Raw genomic sequence first — 17,900 nt, 5'->3', positions numbered from 1 at the left:
TAAAAAAATTCTGTGGTAGAGAAGTCAAATAGAAAATAATGTTGCCTCTACCATATTAGTTAGTTTTAATTTTGGCTGCATATACCAGAAATAACTCCAAGTAACAGTGTTTTTTTTTTAAGATTTTATTTACTTGTATGACAGAGAGAGAGTGAGAGAGCACAAGCTGGAGAGGGAGAGGGAGAAACAGGCTTCCCACTGAGCAGGGAGCAGGATTTGGGGCTCGATGAGGGGTTCCATCCCAGGACCCTGGGATCATGACCTGAGCCAAAGGCAGACGCTTAACTGACTGAGCCACCCAGGCATCCCTCTAAAGCTTTTTTAATGTTTTCAAACACATGTTAGATTGCTAGCTTTTTTTTTTTTTTTAATCATTGATAACTTCTTTATGGTGAGGAGAAGCCTGGGTATAAGAAATTAGTATCCAATCCAAATTATTCTGAAACTCACTCTAAACTTGGATAATATTTCAATAGAAATTTTCAGTACTACTTTTGGTGACTTATTTTCTCCTTCTTTCTAGATAATTTTAGTGGAAAGCTAGAATTAGCCACATAGGGGTTTGTTAAGCAGTTTTATAAAAGAAAACAATACAGAAAGTTAATGAACATTCTGATAATGCCTATGTATTCCTTCTAAAACTAGCAAACATTTATTTCATATTTAATTTTGCAAAGTTAAATGCCTATAATCCCACTATTTTAAATATTTTTCTTTTTAAAACAATTTGAAAATCAACCTCTATTATATGCATTGGTGTTAAGGTTTCTGATAGATAAGAGTCTATATAGTTATTATGTGATAAGTAATTGAAAAGGAATCCTGATAATCACTGAGAATGTAATAAATGTTAGTGTATTGAATAACATGAAAAGGACAAATTTGATTTTGAGATTTAATATAAATAATATACATTCAGATATTTGGATAAGTTTAGGCATACTTATATTTTCATTTGCAAGTAATACTGTAAAAAGAAATTGTTTTATAGTTCACACATTTATAAAATGCATTATTGGAATAAGACAGCTGTGTAAGAAATTATATTATTTATATTAATTTTAAAATATATTTTGAGGTTAATTTTGGATTTATTTTATAATGGAGCTTTTTAAAAGAATTTATATATAAGTAAACTCTACACCCAATGTGGGTCCCAAACCTACAACCCCAAGATCAAGAGTAGCACCCTCCACCGACTGAGCCAGCCACTGTCCCTTTATAATGGAGCTTTTTATTGATTATACATTAAAATAAGACTTAGGGACATTTGGATAGTTTAAAAAGCATCGTGGACTCATCTGAACATAAAGGAATTTAAATCAAATTCTATACGTCCATGGACTAGACGGGTATACAGTAAATATTTATCTTGCAATCTTAAAATTTTTATGACTATTTTGGGATTATACACATTGCCTCTCTTAAAATAGAAGCCAAGTAAAATGAGAGGATCATTGCCTCTGGCATTTATAAAGAGTACAGGATGACTTGGAAAATACAGAATAATCTTCAGGGAATTTTCTTACTACTCAAACACCATCTTCGATTTCAATATTTTTTAAAGATTTATTTATTTATTTGAGAGGAGGAAGCGACAGAGAGAAAGGGAGAAAGAGAATCTCAAGCAGACTCCCTGCTGAGTGTGGAGACCAGAGCCCAACACTGAGCTCGATCTCACGACCCCAGAGATCATGACCTGAGCCAAAACCAAGAGTCAGATGCTCAACTGACTCAGCCACCCACATACCTCTTCAACTTCAATATTTTATTATTACCTGAACAAGTATTGACCATTATTTTTTATCCTAATATGACATGATATACATAAATCATTGTACTTTTTTTAAAGATTTTATTTATTTATTTGACAGAGACAGAGATAGCAAGAGCAGGAACACAAGCAGTGGGAGTGGGAGAGGGAGAAGCAGGCATCCCCCCGAGGAGGGAGCCCAATGTGGGACTCGATCCCAGGACCTTGGGATCATGACCTGAGCCAAAGGCAGACACTTAAAGACTGAGCCACCCAGGCGCCCCATAAATCAGTGTATTATCACTCAATTGTGAATCTGTGAATTGTGATCTGTGAATCTTTAGCAGAGAGTTAAATTCACCAATTTTAACCCCAATCACATTTGTTTTCTGCAATTTCTATTTTTCATTTATGCAATCCTACTCACCCATGCTCAAAACCCAAACTAAGGATATGTATTAAACTGTTTCTTTTTCTTTAGCACTAAAAATAATTTGTATTCCATCCAAAATTTCCTCCTTATAACTAACCCTTTCTTGCTGATTGCATGGTAATTCCATTAGTCTAGGATTTCACAATCCCATATTGGTAACTTCATAACAACCTCTTAATCTCTGCCTAATTATAGCTGTTCTCTCTTGCCAGTTCTCTTATATTTCTGAAGGGCAGAAGTCTAAAATAGCTAGCAGGATTGAATTTCTTCCCTAGGCTCTAAAGGAGAATACATTCCATTGCCTTTTCTAGCTTCTAGAGTCTGCCTGCATTCCTTGCTTTGTGGTCCCATCTTTTAACTTCAAAGGAACTAGAAGAGCATCTTCTAAATTCTCTCTCTCTTTCTGCTTCTGTTATCATAGCAATTTTTCTCTAGTTATGACCTTTCTGTCTCCTCTTACAATGACCATTGTGATCACATTGGGTGTACACTAATAATCTTAGATAATTTTCCTATCTCAATATCCTGAAGCTAATCACATCCACTGCAAAGATTTTTGACGTGTAAGATAATATATACAGATTCTCAGGATTTTTCAGGACATCGTTTAGGGGTAAGGACATTATACAACCTAGGACAAAGAGTCATTCCTTACCTAGAGGGTAAAGTCTAATCTTTTTATAATATTGCAACAGAGTTATATCTTGCTATATTCATTGCATGGTTCTCTGTATATGTCCCTTTTCTTATTCTCTATCACTTTTATACTGAGAGGTATTTTTCAAGAAAACATGAATTCAAAGACCTATCAATTTTAGTACCAAAACAGTAGACTTTCCAATGGGATCATTTTTCTCCTTTTGGGAATTAAAATAAGATATTCCTTGGAAAAGTGGGTAAGACAAACCAAAATGGCCACCAGAAACACTGGGAGCAGGAGAATAAGGGCAAGGATATCGATTTCAGAAGAATAAAGGATGTGAAAGGAAAGAACTCAGAAGATGACTTATTTCTGAGTTTTGCCTGCAGTTTACTCCACCAACTCATCATTTTTCAAACACCAATTGGTCCAGAATCCTGGATTACTGTAAATTTTCCTAAAACAAGGTGAGGGTTTTTGGATACCTTGTGTGTATGTGGGTGCATGAAGAGTTACACCGCATGTGGACCACGACAGAATTAGACTAATCCTTGGGAAAATCCCCTATGAATAGCAACAATGATGGGCAGGATTGATAAGTACAGTATTATTCAACGTTCTTCTTAACTCAGTGTACTTTTGATTTTATACCACAGTGTTTTCCTACCCAAATGCTCTATTCCAGAAATATTGTTATGTAATAGCTGTACAATGGTAGAAATACTCATGTTTTTAAAATATACACATTTCCTCTGTCCAAATTATTCTTTCCTTTCTGTCTGCCTATCTCCAATATGTCCTCCTACAAGAATGCCTGTAAGTTCAATCTTCTCCTTGAAAATTTCTCTGACATTACAGTTTGATTTTTTTTTCTAAAATGACTTGTCAATAAAATAAAATAAAATAAAATAAAAGTTAAAAATAAAATGATAAAATGACTTGTTAACTTACCCATACCCAATCCAACACTTTCATAACTGGAATGAGTAGAGAGGACACAGTGGAATATTTCTCAATCTAAAAATTAAAAATATTTTATCTCATCTCTACTTTACCTGGATGCCCCTAAAGAGAGAATTAATAAAATTGTTTATGTATGTAAATTCCATGATATATAAATGTTGCCTGTCTTCATAATAAAATGAACTTTATTGAAAATTTAGATCAATAAACATAATGGTACTACATGTTAAGGATCACTTGTAGTGACAGAAAAGTGATTAAAATGACATTTGCTTGGTTATAATGATGGTTGAGGAAACTACAAGAGATCCAGTTATAACAAAAAATTAAAGTTAAAATGATATAGCTAAAAATTAAAAAAATAAGCATTGTGCTTTTTACTATAACTTTAATCATATTGATATTTGGAAGGATGGGTTTAACATCTTTCTTAAATTCTTCATATAGAAAACTTAATTTTGGGGGTGCCTGGGTGGCTCAGTCATTAAGCGTCTGCCTTCGGCTCAGGTCATGATCTCAGGGTCCTGGGATTGAGCCCCGCCTCGGGCTCCCTGCTCTGTGGGAAGCCTGCTTCTCCCTCCCCTACTCCCCCTGCTTGTGTTCCCTCTCTCCCTGTGTCTCTCTCTGTCAAATAAATAAATAAAATCTTAAAAAAAAACTTAATTTTTCTTTCAAGGGAGATACATACATATAATAGTTTAAAATTATCTACATAATATTCACACTAGAAAAAATACTATCTAGAATCTTCTCATTAGAGGACCAGATGCATAAAACTAGCTACCCTTAAGTTATTTCTTTCCATTTAACCCAGTATTTTACTTTCCATACCCTTGCTGACTCTGTTAATGCACTGCTGTTTTCCTAATTACTAAATCTTAAGGTAAGCCTTATATTTGGCTATTCTGTTCATACCTGGTCATCAAAACCTGTTCATCCTGGTGCATAACAAACCCCTGGCCTGCCTTTCCAGTTCATCTCTTTTCTTCTTAAAGCAAGTCCGTATTACCATTGGTTTAAATTAATTTGATATCAAGCAATCAAATTCCAGATGTCTAGTTATAGTTCTCATTTAACTATATTTTAATCCAAAGTTTTCTTATAAATTCACTGAATTTTTTTTCCTAACATCAACTCAAATTATAACATTTGCCTAACCTAAAATACTCTGTAATTTCTAGTTGTCTTACCAAAAATCCAAAATCTACAACTGAAGGTCTTTACAATCAGTTTTCAGAAAAATCTACTTAAGATATCATCTTTTTAATTTTTACTCAATCCATGCCCCTTACAGTTGGAAGTATTACACCTAGTATTTGAGTATTATACAACGTACCGGATGAGGTTAATAGCACTTAGCATGATAAATTTCCAATCATATCTACAGTTGATGATTAAACTTTGCCATAGAATGTTTAAATTACTTGCACAAAGTTACACAACTAGTTGATGGTGAAATTTGAGTTTGATTCTTGGCATCTGGCTTGAATCCTGTGCCCTTAAACACCAAAGTTTCATAGGTACTGTTAGGCAGATGCAAATTGTACTGGGACTATAGCACAAAACTACCTCATGAAAAAAAAGAAAAAACATAATATGTAATTTCTGTACTTCTTGAAGCACCTCATTTCATTAGGTATACAATTTGAACTATTACATTACATGATAAAGACCCTAACTAAAGTCTATTTTAGCTTTTAGAAAAGATTTTTATTGGCGGATGTTAAGTTTTACACATATGCTCTTGCTCAGATTGGATCTATAATGTTTTGCGACTCCTGCATAATTCAGTAAAAATAACTCAAAGAAATTGAAACTGCCTAGGTATAAACACATACACACTATTAGACTGATAGACATTTTTCAATTTTCAGATAAGTGTAATGTGTGGATGTAGTATTTTATCACTCTGCCATTAGGTTTAATGATATTACCACAAAGAATTTGATGCTTGTAGAATTATCATGCCAGTATCCTATTTCTTAGCATCTTAATATTCATCAAGGTGTTCCAGTTTCTGTTCCTCTCTCATCCCAGAGGATGAGAGTGGAACAGCTGTTGCCAATTCATAGCATATGGACTTATCTTTTTCATTACAATATATTTCCACTTGAGTACATTGGAAGCTCTTACAATGAAATGTTTTTCTTCATAATCCAAATAATTGGAACATGAAAAGACCTACTAAAAAGAGGCATAATTTGTCAGTTGCATTTCCTTAAAATATTCTAGAATTTACAAACATTCAAAAATATACAGTAGCTACTGCTATGTGTTTCTGTGATACTTTAAGGAAAAAGTTAATTACATATTTACAAGGCAAAGCCATATGTTTGATAGCTGACTCTTGGCATCCAAAGGAATCCCTTTGATGTCAATTATTGCTTTATGGACTTCTGGGAAAAACCTGCACTGAAAAAGCTGACAAAGGAAATCAATGATAAGCTCTTCATAATGAAAGAATTTTTCTTCAATTTTACTGTGTCAAAAGCATCTTTAGCAATGGAATAGTAGCAAAACTTTCCTTTTTGTTAGGTGATCAATATATTTTTATAATGAATCTACTTCACACTTTTTAATGTGAAATCTGAATTTATATAATCTGTTAAATGTTCAGTGATTTGAGCTTAACAAATTACTACCAAATATTATTTTGGTGATTTATAACTTTTATGGCTATGCACAAAAATTGTTTGACGTAACCAAACAAATGATAATAAAATCCACTACTTATGTTGTTTCAAATTAAAATACTGAATTAATATTATTTGATACCAGAATAGGAGCTTCATGAGAGCAAACTTATTTGTTTATTTACTACTATACTCTATGATCTAGAATAAAGATGGCATATTTCAAGAACATTACTACTTGCTGCATGATTTGAGGAAGTAGTAGGAATATCATTAAGAAAAATTAGATCTTGAGTGGTGAATGGATAATAGGCATTTTTTCCCTCTCCAATACTAAAAGCATTTATCATTCATTAAGTTAAAAAAAGAAAAAGTCTTACCGTATCTTTTTATTGGTGTGGGGAATTTATTATTTTTATTAAATATCTTTAAAATCTTTAAGAAATTTTATTTTTATTTTTTTAAAGATTTTATTTATTTATTTGACAGAGAGAAAGACACAGCAAGAGAAGGAACACAAGCACGGGGAGTGGGAGAGGGAGAAGCAGACTCCCCACTGAGCAGGGAGCCTGATGCAGGGCTGATCCCCGGACCTTGGGGGTAAGGGCAGACGCTAAAGGACTGAGCCACCCAGGCACCCCTAAGACATTTTAAAACAAGTATTTAGATAATTCTAATTAGTATGATGCATTTGATTATTTAAATACTTTCAAAATATTTTATGTGTCTAATTGTTTATGCTAGTCAGGAAAACTATGATTATTTCTGAGGTACTTAAACTGAAAAATGTAGTAGGAATTTGAGTGTCAGCAGTCAGAGGGTGAGAAAAAAGTGAATGAGGAATATTTCTGGGTAAAATAAGGGATCAGTGGAAAATATCTTTTTTTATGAGCGAGCAAAGATATAGAAGAAAATTAAACCAAAATTGTTATAACAAGAACAAGAACTGAAATAACTTACCTTTTCCCCATTTTAAAAAGTGAACTATAATCAAGAAAAAGCAGACTACTGAATAGACACTGAGCTCCTGGAAGGGGAGAACACAGGAGTTCCAAGCATGAGCATGTAGTGCGGCAGCTACCAATGTAAGAGCAAGGACGTGTTTTCCGTGAAAAGCTAAGATGCTGTGGCCTGAGAAGAAAGCAAGAACAACCCCTAAAGGAGCGCCTGGGTGGCTCAGTTGGTTGAGCATCCAACTCTTGATTTTGGCTCAGGTCATGATCTCAGGGTCCTAGGATCAAGCCTCACATGGGGCTCCTTGCTCAATGGGGAGTCTACTTCAGTATTCCCTCTCTACCCCTGCGTGCTCTCTCTCTTTAAAATAAATAAGTAAATCTTTTTTTTTTTTGAAGAACAACCCCTGAAGGCTTCTACTTCAGCCAGAAAATGAAAAGATGCAAAAATGATTGCAGTTGATACAAGCAACTTCTAAAAGTAGATAACATTAAGGAATTATAAACACTCCTAAAAGCTGCATAGCCAATGCATTGTTATATATTATTTTCTGTTATGTCTCTTCATTTTTATTATTTATTTTTTTTCTTCATTTTAATGTAATCTGTTAACAATTAAGTTTGCTGTCGTAGTTATTTTAAGAAGAAATGTAAAATGTCAAACTGGTGCAATTTTTGAAACTAATAACTTGGTTGATGAAACATATGTAAAAATGCAAATATACAGACATTATGTTAACTAATGATTACTTATTTTATAACTAAAGTAATACTTCAGTAATTATATAAAGTAATAGTATGAGACTAAATAATATTAACTAAGCAATTACATTTAACTAAGCTATATGTCATATACATGTGTGTATATATATATAAACTATGTTATATATGTTTTTGTCTATAAAAATAAAAAAAGTTCTCAAGTTTCCCAGGCTTAAAGAAGTGGGTCATGTATATTGTAAACAGAGTTTATATTTTTAATTGAATCCAAACTTCTTTCTAAATATTGTAAGTTCATGAGAGAAGGAAAAAAAAAACCCAAATAGAGGAATAGCACAAAGGTCAAAATTTGGCCATCTGAATATACCCAGCTGATATACTTACTGAATTTTCCCTTTATTAAGAAAAATATAGGCTTCCAGTTAAACTTCTCTATTTCCATCCCATCCTCAAATCCTCCAAGCCCCAAACTGAAAGAAAAGGAATAAAAATAGAAACCCAAGGAGACAAGAGATATCAACACAATTTTGGAAGATGGAAACAACTGAGAAATGGCTGATGTGGCAGTATGGAATAATTTGAAATGCAAATGCTTTCAGACGGATATTCAAAAGAGAAGGAAGCTGATTCTTCCTACAAAAATCAGCAGTATTTCAAGAATCAGAGATAATTTTGCTCTATAGTTTCTCTGTAATGCAAGATACGAATGAAAGACTCATATGTAAGTCAAAATGAGAGGTATTAGTTTCCTGTGCAATATCTGGCTTGTAGTACCGTTGACCCTTCAACAACATAGGTTTGAATTGCATGGGTCCATTTATACCCAGATTTTTTTCAATAAATAAGTACAGTACTGCAAATGTATTTTCTCTTTCTCATGACTTTCTTAATAACATTTTCTTTTCTCTGTGTTACTTTATTGTAAGAATACAGTATATAATATATATAGAAAACATGCATTAATCCACAGTTTATGTTATTGGTAAGACTTCCAGTCAACAGTAGGCTATTAGTAGTAAAATTTTTGGAGAGTCAAAAGATATATATGGATTTTCGACTATGTGAGATTTGGCACCACAACACTTATGCTGTTCAAGGGTAAACTGTACAGGCATTTCACTTTTGGCTTATATATTCCTTCTCCATTAGTTTATAAACTCCCAGGGAACAGAGGCCACATAACTCTAGGTAGTCTTTCTTCACTGTGACCTGGACATAACATTGAGTGATTAAATGGAAAATAAGTGTAAGAAATGATAAATTTAAAATGGTATAGTTAAAACATATGCTTATTTCTTATCCCTCTTGAGACAACAATAATAAAAATGTGTAAACAGAAGAAATACATAAATCCAGATTCCCTACATACAAAAATGAAACTGGAGAAGGATTATCAGTGGATAAAATATGTTTAGAAATTTTTGAAATGAAGTGGTTTCAGAAGTAGTAATGGTAAGCAATGGAGCTAGACAGGGAATGTATATTTGATTGAATTAAAAAAAAAACTAGTCAGTTAGAAGGTATAAAGTTGTGGGAGTAGAAATAGGCATAACATTTGGGATGGGACCAAAGGAAATTCTACTTTATTCCTATTACTTTATTAATTTATTAAAAGTATATTGAAGGAAATATAGTTACATTTTAAAGTGGTAATTTAGGTGTCATACGTATGCCTTTTACATTATTTATGATACTTTTTCTTTAATAAAGCAAAACATTTAAGTAAGTGATAAAGCTAATATGCCATTTTGTAAAATAACATAGTTACCATAATTTCTAAGTACCATTTGAGTCCTGATGACTTCTAATCTTTTATCTTCAGCAAACCCTTTCTTCTAAATTGTAGATTCATGCACCCAGCTACTTAAATCTCCATGTAAGTATATTATAGGCATTTCAGATTTAACATGTGCAACATTGGGGTGCCTGGGTGGCTCTGTCTTGAATGTCCTGACTCTTGGTTTCAGCTCAGGTCATGATCTCACTGTCATAAAATTGAGCATTGGACTCTATGCTGGGCATGGAGCCTGCTTAAGATTCTCTTTCTCCCTCTCCCTCTGCCCTCTTCCCCCACCCACTCACACTCGAGCTCTCTCTCTCTCTCTCTCTCTCAAAAAAAAAAAAAAAAAGAATCTCTGAGTTTGAGGATGTGACAATAGAAACTCCCAAAACTGAAGAGCAATTTCTTTGAAATGTGAAACAATATGACTGATAGACTATGTACTTTATTTAGTTATCTTATTTATTATCAGTTTCCTCATTTAAATGGAGACTGCATTAGGGTATCATTGTCTTCCCTTTGTCATTCTTTTGTGTTTTGTCTATACAATAGCCAGAATGGTCTGCTAAAACTAAGTGAGTACATATTATTCATGTTCACAGTTCAGTGGTTTCTCAAATTATTCAAAGTAAAAGCAAAAACTCTTAACAACCTGGGCCTGCATGGTCTGCTTTCCATTCCATCTCTGACCATGCTGCCATTTTTTTTCCTTGCACTAACCTTACTCCAGGCACCGTGGATTTCCTGTAGTTCCCAGATGCACTTGTCAGGCTTCTGCCTCAAATACTTGCACTTGATAGTCTCTGAAAGAAATAATCTCCGAGCATTGCCATGGCTCACCAGCTCACTTTCCTACGTCTTCTCTTAACTCAAAATTCACCTTGTCCTGAGGGTCTCTTGTCTACTTCATCTAAATCTTCCACCCCACCTTCATCCCATATCATCCTCACATGGTTTGTTTTGTCTTCTTAGCAAATTATCATTGACTAATATACTATGAACTCTATTTAGTTCTCTTATTTGTTATCAGTTTCCTCATTTAAATGAAGACTACATTAGGGAAAAGTTTACAGTTTCTACTATGGTTATTATTACTTCAGCATTTAAAACAATGCTTAGAACATGGCATATTCTCAAAAAAGATGTGATGAGTAAATGATCTGTTTATTTATTTTTTACATGTTCTTTTTTTTCACTCCAGGTTTTTATTTAAAGTTAGTGAACATACAGTGTCATATTTGTTTCAGGTATGGAATTTAGTGATTCATCACTTATATACAACACCTGGTGCTCATCACAACAAATGTCCTCCTTAATCCTCATCACCTATTTATTAACCCATCTCCCCACCCACTTTTCCTCTGGTTTGTTCTCTATAGTTAATATAGAATCTGTTTTATGGTTTGTCTTCTCTTTCTTCCCCCTGTTTATTTGTTTTCTTTCTTAAATTTCACATATGAATGAAAACATATGGTATTTGCTTTTCTCTGACTTATTTTGCTTAGCATAATACTTGCTAGTTCCATCCACATTGTTGCAAATGGCAATGGCAAGATTTCATTCTTTTTGATGGCTGAGATTTCATTATATATACATGATCACCTCTTTTTTATCCATCCATCAGTTGGTGGACATTTGGGCTCTTTCCATAATGTGGCTGTTGTTGATAGTGCTGCTATAAACATCAGGGTGCATATATCCCTTTGAATTACTATTTTTCCATCCTTTGGATAAATATCTAGTAGTGCAGTTGCTGGATCATAAGGTAGTTCTATTTTTTAACTTTTTGAGGAACTTCCATACTGTTTTCCAGAGTGGCTGCAACAGTTTGCCTTCCCGCCAACAATGTAAGAGGATTCCCCTTTCTCCCCATCCTTGCCAACACCTGTTGTTTCCTACACTGTAATTTTAGCCATTTTGACTGGTGTGAGGTGATGTCTCATTGTAGTTTTGATTTACATTTCCCTGATGATGGGGGATGATGAGCATCCTTTCTTTGTGTCTGTTGGTCATCTGTATGTCTTCTTTGGAGAAATGTCTATTCATGTCTTCTGCCCATTTTTAAACTGGATTATTTGTGTTTAGTGTGTTGAGTTTTTTAAGTTCTTTATATATTTTGGATACTAACTCTTTATTGGATATGTCATTTGTAAATATCTTCTCTCATTCTGTAGGTAGTCTTTCTCTTTTGTTGATTGTTTCCTTTGTCATGCAGAAGCTTTTTATTTTGATGAAGTCCCAGTAGTTTCTTTTTGCTTCTGATTTCCTTGTTTCAGGAGACATATCTAGTAAGAAGTTGCTATAGCCGATGTCAAAGATGTTGCTGCTTGTGTTCTTCACTAAGGTTTTAATAGTTTTCTGTCTCCCATTTAGGTCTCTCATCTATTTTGAATTTATTTTTGTGTATGGTGTAAGAAAGTGGTCCAGTTTCATTCTTTTGCATGTTGATGCCCAGTTTTCCCAAGACCATTTGTTGAAGTAACTGTCTTTTTTCCATTAAATATTCTTTCCTGCTTTGTCAAAGATCAGTTGACCATATAGTTGTGGGTTCATTTCTGGGTTTTCTATTTTTCCATTGATCTATGTGTCTGTTTTTGTGCCAATACTATACTATCTTGATCACTACAGCTTTGTAATATAGCTTGAAGTCCAGAATTGTGATGCCTCCAGCTTTGTTTTTCTTTTTTAAGATGGCTTTGGCTATTTGGGATCTTTTGTGGTTCCATACACATTTTAAGATTTGTTTGTTCTAGCTCTGTCAAAAATGCTACTGATAGTTTGATAGGGATTGAATTAAATGTGTAGATTGCTTTGGGTAGTATAGACATTTTAACAATATTTGTTCTTCCAATCCATGAGCATGGAATGTTTTCCCATTTCTTTGTGTCATCTTTCTTTCATCAGTGTGTTATAGTTTTCAGAGTACAAATCTTTTATCTCTCTGGTTATGTTTATTCCTAGGTATCTTATGATTTTTTATGCAACTATAAATGGAATTGATTCCTTGATTTCTCTTTCTGCTTCATATTTGGTGTATATAAATTCAACAGATTTCTGCACATTGATTTTGTATCCTGCAACTTTGCTGAATTTGTGTATCAGTTCTAGAAGATTTTTTGGCTGAGTCTTCTGAGTTTCCTATATAGAGTATCATGTCATCTGCAAATATTGAAAGTTTTTCCTTATGGATTTGGATGCCTTTTGTTTGTGCTGTCTGTTTGCTGTAGTTAGTACTTCCAATACTTTGTTAAATAGCAGTGGTGAGAATGGATATCCCTGTCTTGTTCCTAACTGGAACAAGGAAAAACTCTCAGTTTTTTTCCCATTGAGGATGATATTTGCTGTGGGTTCTTCATATATGGCCTTTATTATGTTGAGGTATGTTCCCTCTTATCTCTACTTTGTTGAGGACTTTGATTATGAATGGATGTTGTACTTTGCCAAATGATTTTTTTGCATCAATTGAGAGGATCATATGGTTCTTGTCCTTTCTTTTATTAATCTGGTGTATCACGTTAATTGATTTGTGAATCTTGAACCACACTTGCAGCCCAGGAATAAATCCCACTTGATTGTGGTGAATTATCCTTTTAATGTCCTATTGGATTAGATTTGCTAGTATTTTATCGAGAATTTTTGCATCCATGTTCATTAGGGATCTTTTTAAACGTGATTAGGTAACCTGGGTGATGATCAACATTGCGAGATCTTTTTTCATAAGTTGTATAATTACACAATGTTGGAAATTTCCCAATGCCTTTACTGTTCAAAACTGACTTTCAAAAAGCCAGTGTAGATCTGGTAAATGTTCATTTTAACACTGTCTTCTACTCTCCGCAGATAGACACTCTAGACTATTTTTAAGGATCTGCATTATCCTTCCATTATGTTCATCATCTTCCACAGAATAGTTTCTTTTTAAAGGCTCCAGACCAGCTGACCACTAGTTAGGGGACATTTAATGGGTATAGGTATTCCATTTTTGGGGGTTATATTCTGGTAAAAAAATACATAATGTGCAAAGACTAACTTTATTATTGTCATAGAAAATTGCAACAAATGGTCTTTTAATGTAAATAGTAATTAAGTAGTATGAAAAGGAGAGAACATACGTAACAGTTATCCTTAAGAAATACTTTATTAAAATACTTCCCAGAGCTGACTTCAAGTAGGAAGGCACTAAAACAACTTCCTAACATTATATTCAGATAGTTACTCTCATTTATAGGCAAATAAGTTATCTGCCTTAAAAATACAAAAGAATTTATAAAGCTGCCAGCATAATTGAGTCCCCAGAAAAAAAGATAATTAAATAAAAAATAAAAAAGTTTTAAGTACATACAAAAATAGTGAAAAACAAGGACATCATTACTAAAAATGATTGCTTGAGAGACAAGCCATAATTTTATTGTAAAGATCTTACTATACTAGCATGCCTCTGTTATCTAATTAACATTCTTATTATATAGATAGGATATATCAAGTTGGTTATTATCAGTGTTATTAACCAGATTTTTATCAATTCAGTATTTATTAGGCAGTATCCAATTAAAGTGAACCTTTTGGTCAAGGAATTTTAACATTTTTGGGCATTGGTTTGCTATATTTTTTAAATATACATAAAGTGTTGTTTCTAATAGAAATTTTTTCCATGAAAGATGATATGAAATCTTGAAAGTGTTTTATCTTTGAGACATTTTTTTCCTTTGGGGTTTTGAAACATGGAGACAGGGAGAGTTTTAGGCAGAAACAAAAAAAAAAAAAAGAAGAAGAAGAAGAAGGGAGAAAGAAGGAAAACAAAACCCAAACCCTGAACTATCAGCATTCACTATTGTGTGCATTTATAAATATAAATGATTGACTGACTTTGGTTAATTTCTACATAATTTCCCTAATTTGATTTATTCTAATTTGTTGGGAGTTTAAAATAAAAGTGGCTTAATATAGTCACTTTTTTTTTTATTTCTGAGCTACTGAAACCTTTCCTCCTTTTTTATTCCACTTACTATCTTGTTTCTGAATACATTATCTATGTTACTGTTCCTTTAACAATTATATGCAAACTTTAAAGTTGCTTCTGTGTGAAAGAATGCAAAAATATCTCTCCTTATATAGTTTTATTTTATTTTGTGTAACAGTTCACAATTTCAATGGAAAATATGTTGTTTAATACATCAGAATTTAGGGGCATCTGGGTGGCTCAGTCGGTTAAGCATCTGACTCATGATTTTGGTTCGGGTCATGATCTCACGGGTCCTGGGATCAAGCCCTGCATTGGGATCCCCATTCCGTGGGGAGTCTGCTTGAGATTTTCTCCCTCTGCCCCTCCCCCTCATGAATGCTCTCTCTCTCTCTCTAAAATAAATAAATCTTTGAAAAAATTACCTCAGAATTTAGATGTAGTAAAGTAGGTAAATCAGAATTAAAATATTATATAAGTGATCACCTCTGCTTTATTTACCAATGCAAGATATTTGAAATGTGAACTTTTTCATTTTATATTTAATATTTTCTAATTGATTTCAAATATTGAACTTGGTTTTCATCTATTACTATCACAAAATTATTTGTGTAGTGATCGGTAATTAAATGTACTCTACTACTGTTTTTGCTACCTGCTATGAGTGGCAATATGGGAATTATTGGTCAGACAACATTACAAACAAAAACTGAGAATATTCTTCTAATACTTTTTAACTTTTATACTTTTAAAATATTTTTCTATTGAGTAAATTTTTCTTTCAATATAATATTATTTTCCTTTTCAAAAATGTTAGTATGTATGAAAGTATCTATCTTTTAGTAATTTTTTAGAAATGGGGATAATGCAATTTTTGGAAGTGGGTTCACTGGGCTTTGAAAATTATAATTTGTGCTTTTCCATTAATGCTAAGATGACTAGTTCAAATATAAAGTCTGGATATGTAGGTTAATTTTGTCTTCTATAAAATTATTCTGATGCCAGTAGAGGATAAACAGATTTACTAAATGGTTTACAAAGAGCACCCTGTTAAAGAAAAATACATACTATCACAGTCATTAGGTGGATTTAAAAATTTGATCCATGAATTTTCTTAATGTTGATACAAAAGTTTTCACATTTGAAAGGTATACAATGGGTAGTATATAGTTACTCTAACCAGTAATTGAACAAATAATGATATAAATAATCAAATGAGATATAATTTGCTGAAGACTTTCTTAATTAGAAACAAAAAAGAAAATAATTTATCAGATTTATTTAGTCTTATTTGAATTTAGTGAAAATGTTGAAAGCATAATGTCTTATCTTACCTACCTTCTGAGTGCTTTAGGAATAAAGAAAACAATATCTGTGAAAAGACATTAATTTATTTAAAAAATAATTTGTACATGTTTTAGGTGGTTCTCCAGAAGCAGAGTTGGGGATGGGTAATTGGATGTTACAGTTTATTAAGAACATCTCAGGAGAGGGCGCCTGGGTGGCTCAGATGGTTAAGCGTCTGCCTTCGGCTCAGGTCATGATCCCAGGGTCCTGGGATCGAGTCCCGCATCGGGCTCCCTGCTCCTAGGGAGCCTGCTTCTCCCTCTGCCTCTCTCTCTCTCTCTCTGTCTGTCTCTCATGAATAAATAAATAAAATCTTTAAAGAAAAAAAAAGAACATCTCAGGAGAACAGGTAAAAAAGTCAGAGAAACAGGATAGGGAATGTGAAGGAGCTCTGTGAGAATGTGTTTTCAGATGAAGTCTAGCTGATCTCATGGGGAACTCTGCAATGCAATTTGTGGTGCTGAGTTTGCTCATACCTGAGACAGAGCAGTGGGTCACTTCTACATGTATCCAACTCAGTTACTGCCTATGGAGCTGTGCTATCAGTGTGGTAGTGTGCAGCATAAATCCCAGGACCACAGGGCTAGGCAGCTTCAATCATCAAAGAGTATCATTCAGAAAGTTTGCATACATGAGACATTAGTCTCAGTACCTACACCAGGATCAACAAAGGGGTGGGGACACCAATTTATATGGTGATTTGGGGTATGGTACTATATTAGTTTTCTTTTGGTGTTGTATCAAAGTACTGAAAACTTAGTGCCTTAAATTCATCACCTTAAAGTTTATTTTCTTAACAATTCTTACAGATCAGAAGTCCAAATCTTACCTTACCTGTCAGAAGTTCAAATGGGTTTTACTGAGTTAAGTCGTTTCGATAGTATTGTATTCCTTCTGGAGACTATAAGAAGAATCTGTTTCCTTGCCTTTTCCATCCTCTGGAGGCTGCCTATATTTCTTGGCTTATGGCCACTTCCTATATCTTCATGGGCTTATGGCTTCAATGCCTATATACCTATGGGCTTCAAAGTAGTCCTGTTGGTGTGGAGTTCATAGCCAAAAGAGCAGTATATTTCAATATTCCTATGAACCCTACTCTCCTGTCTCCTTCTTATGAGGATTTTTGTGATTATATTGGGTCCACATCAATAATACAAAATAATCATCCAGCTGTGAATTGTGTAAGACTGTTGAATCACAGACCTGTACCTCTGAAACAAATAATACACTATATGTTTAAAAAAAAAAAGAAGGTAGCAGGAAGGGAAAAATGAAGGGGGAGAAATCGGAGGGGGAGACGAACCATGAGAGACTATGGACTCTGAGAAACAAACTGAGGGTTCTAGAGGGGAGGGGGGTGGGGGGATGGGTTAGCCTGGTGATGGGTATTAAAGAAGGCAAATACTGAATGGAGCACTGGGTGTTATATGCAAACAATGAATCATGGAACACTACATCAAAAACTAATGATGTAATATATGGTGATTAACATAACAATAAAAAATAAAATCTTAAAACAAACAAAACCAAAACAAAATAATTATCCATCTCAGAAAACTTACTCATATCTGCAAAGTCCCTTTTGTCATTTAAGGTAACATAGTCACAGGTTCTGGAGATTAGGACATGAACATCTTTGGGAACCATTATTCTGACCACCACAGGCATCAAAAGACTCAGCTATAACAACTTATCAATAATAAGTCATTGTAATCATA

The sequence above is a fragment of the Eumetopias jubatus genome, unplaced genomic scaffold (genome assembly GCF_037043125.1).
Source record: "Eumetopias jubatus isolate StellerSeaLion01/CBP00866 unplaced genomic scaffold, mEumJub1_p1.0 scaffold_1, whole genome shotgun sequence".
In the NCBI taxonomy this organism is placed as follows: Eukaryota; Metazoa; Chordata; class Mammalia; order Carnivora; family Otariidae; genus Eumetopias; species Eumetopias jubatus.
Note: the sequence above shows the minus strand (reverse complement) of the source record.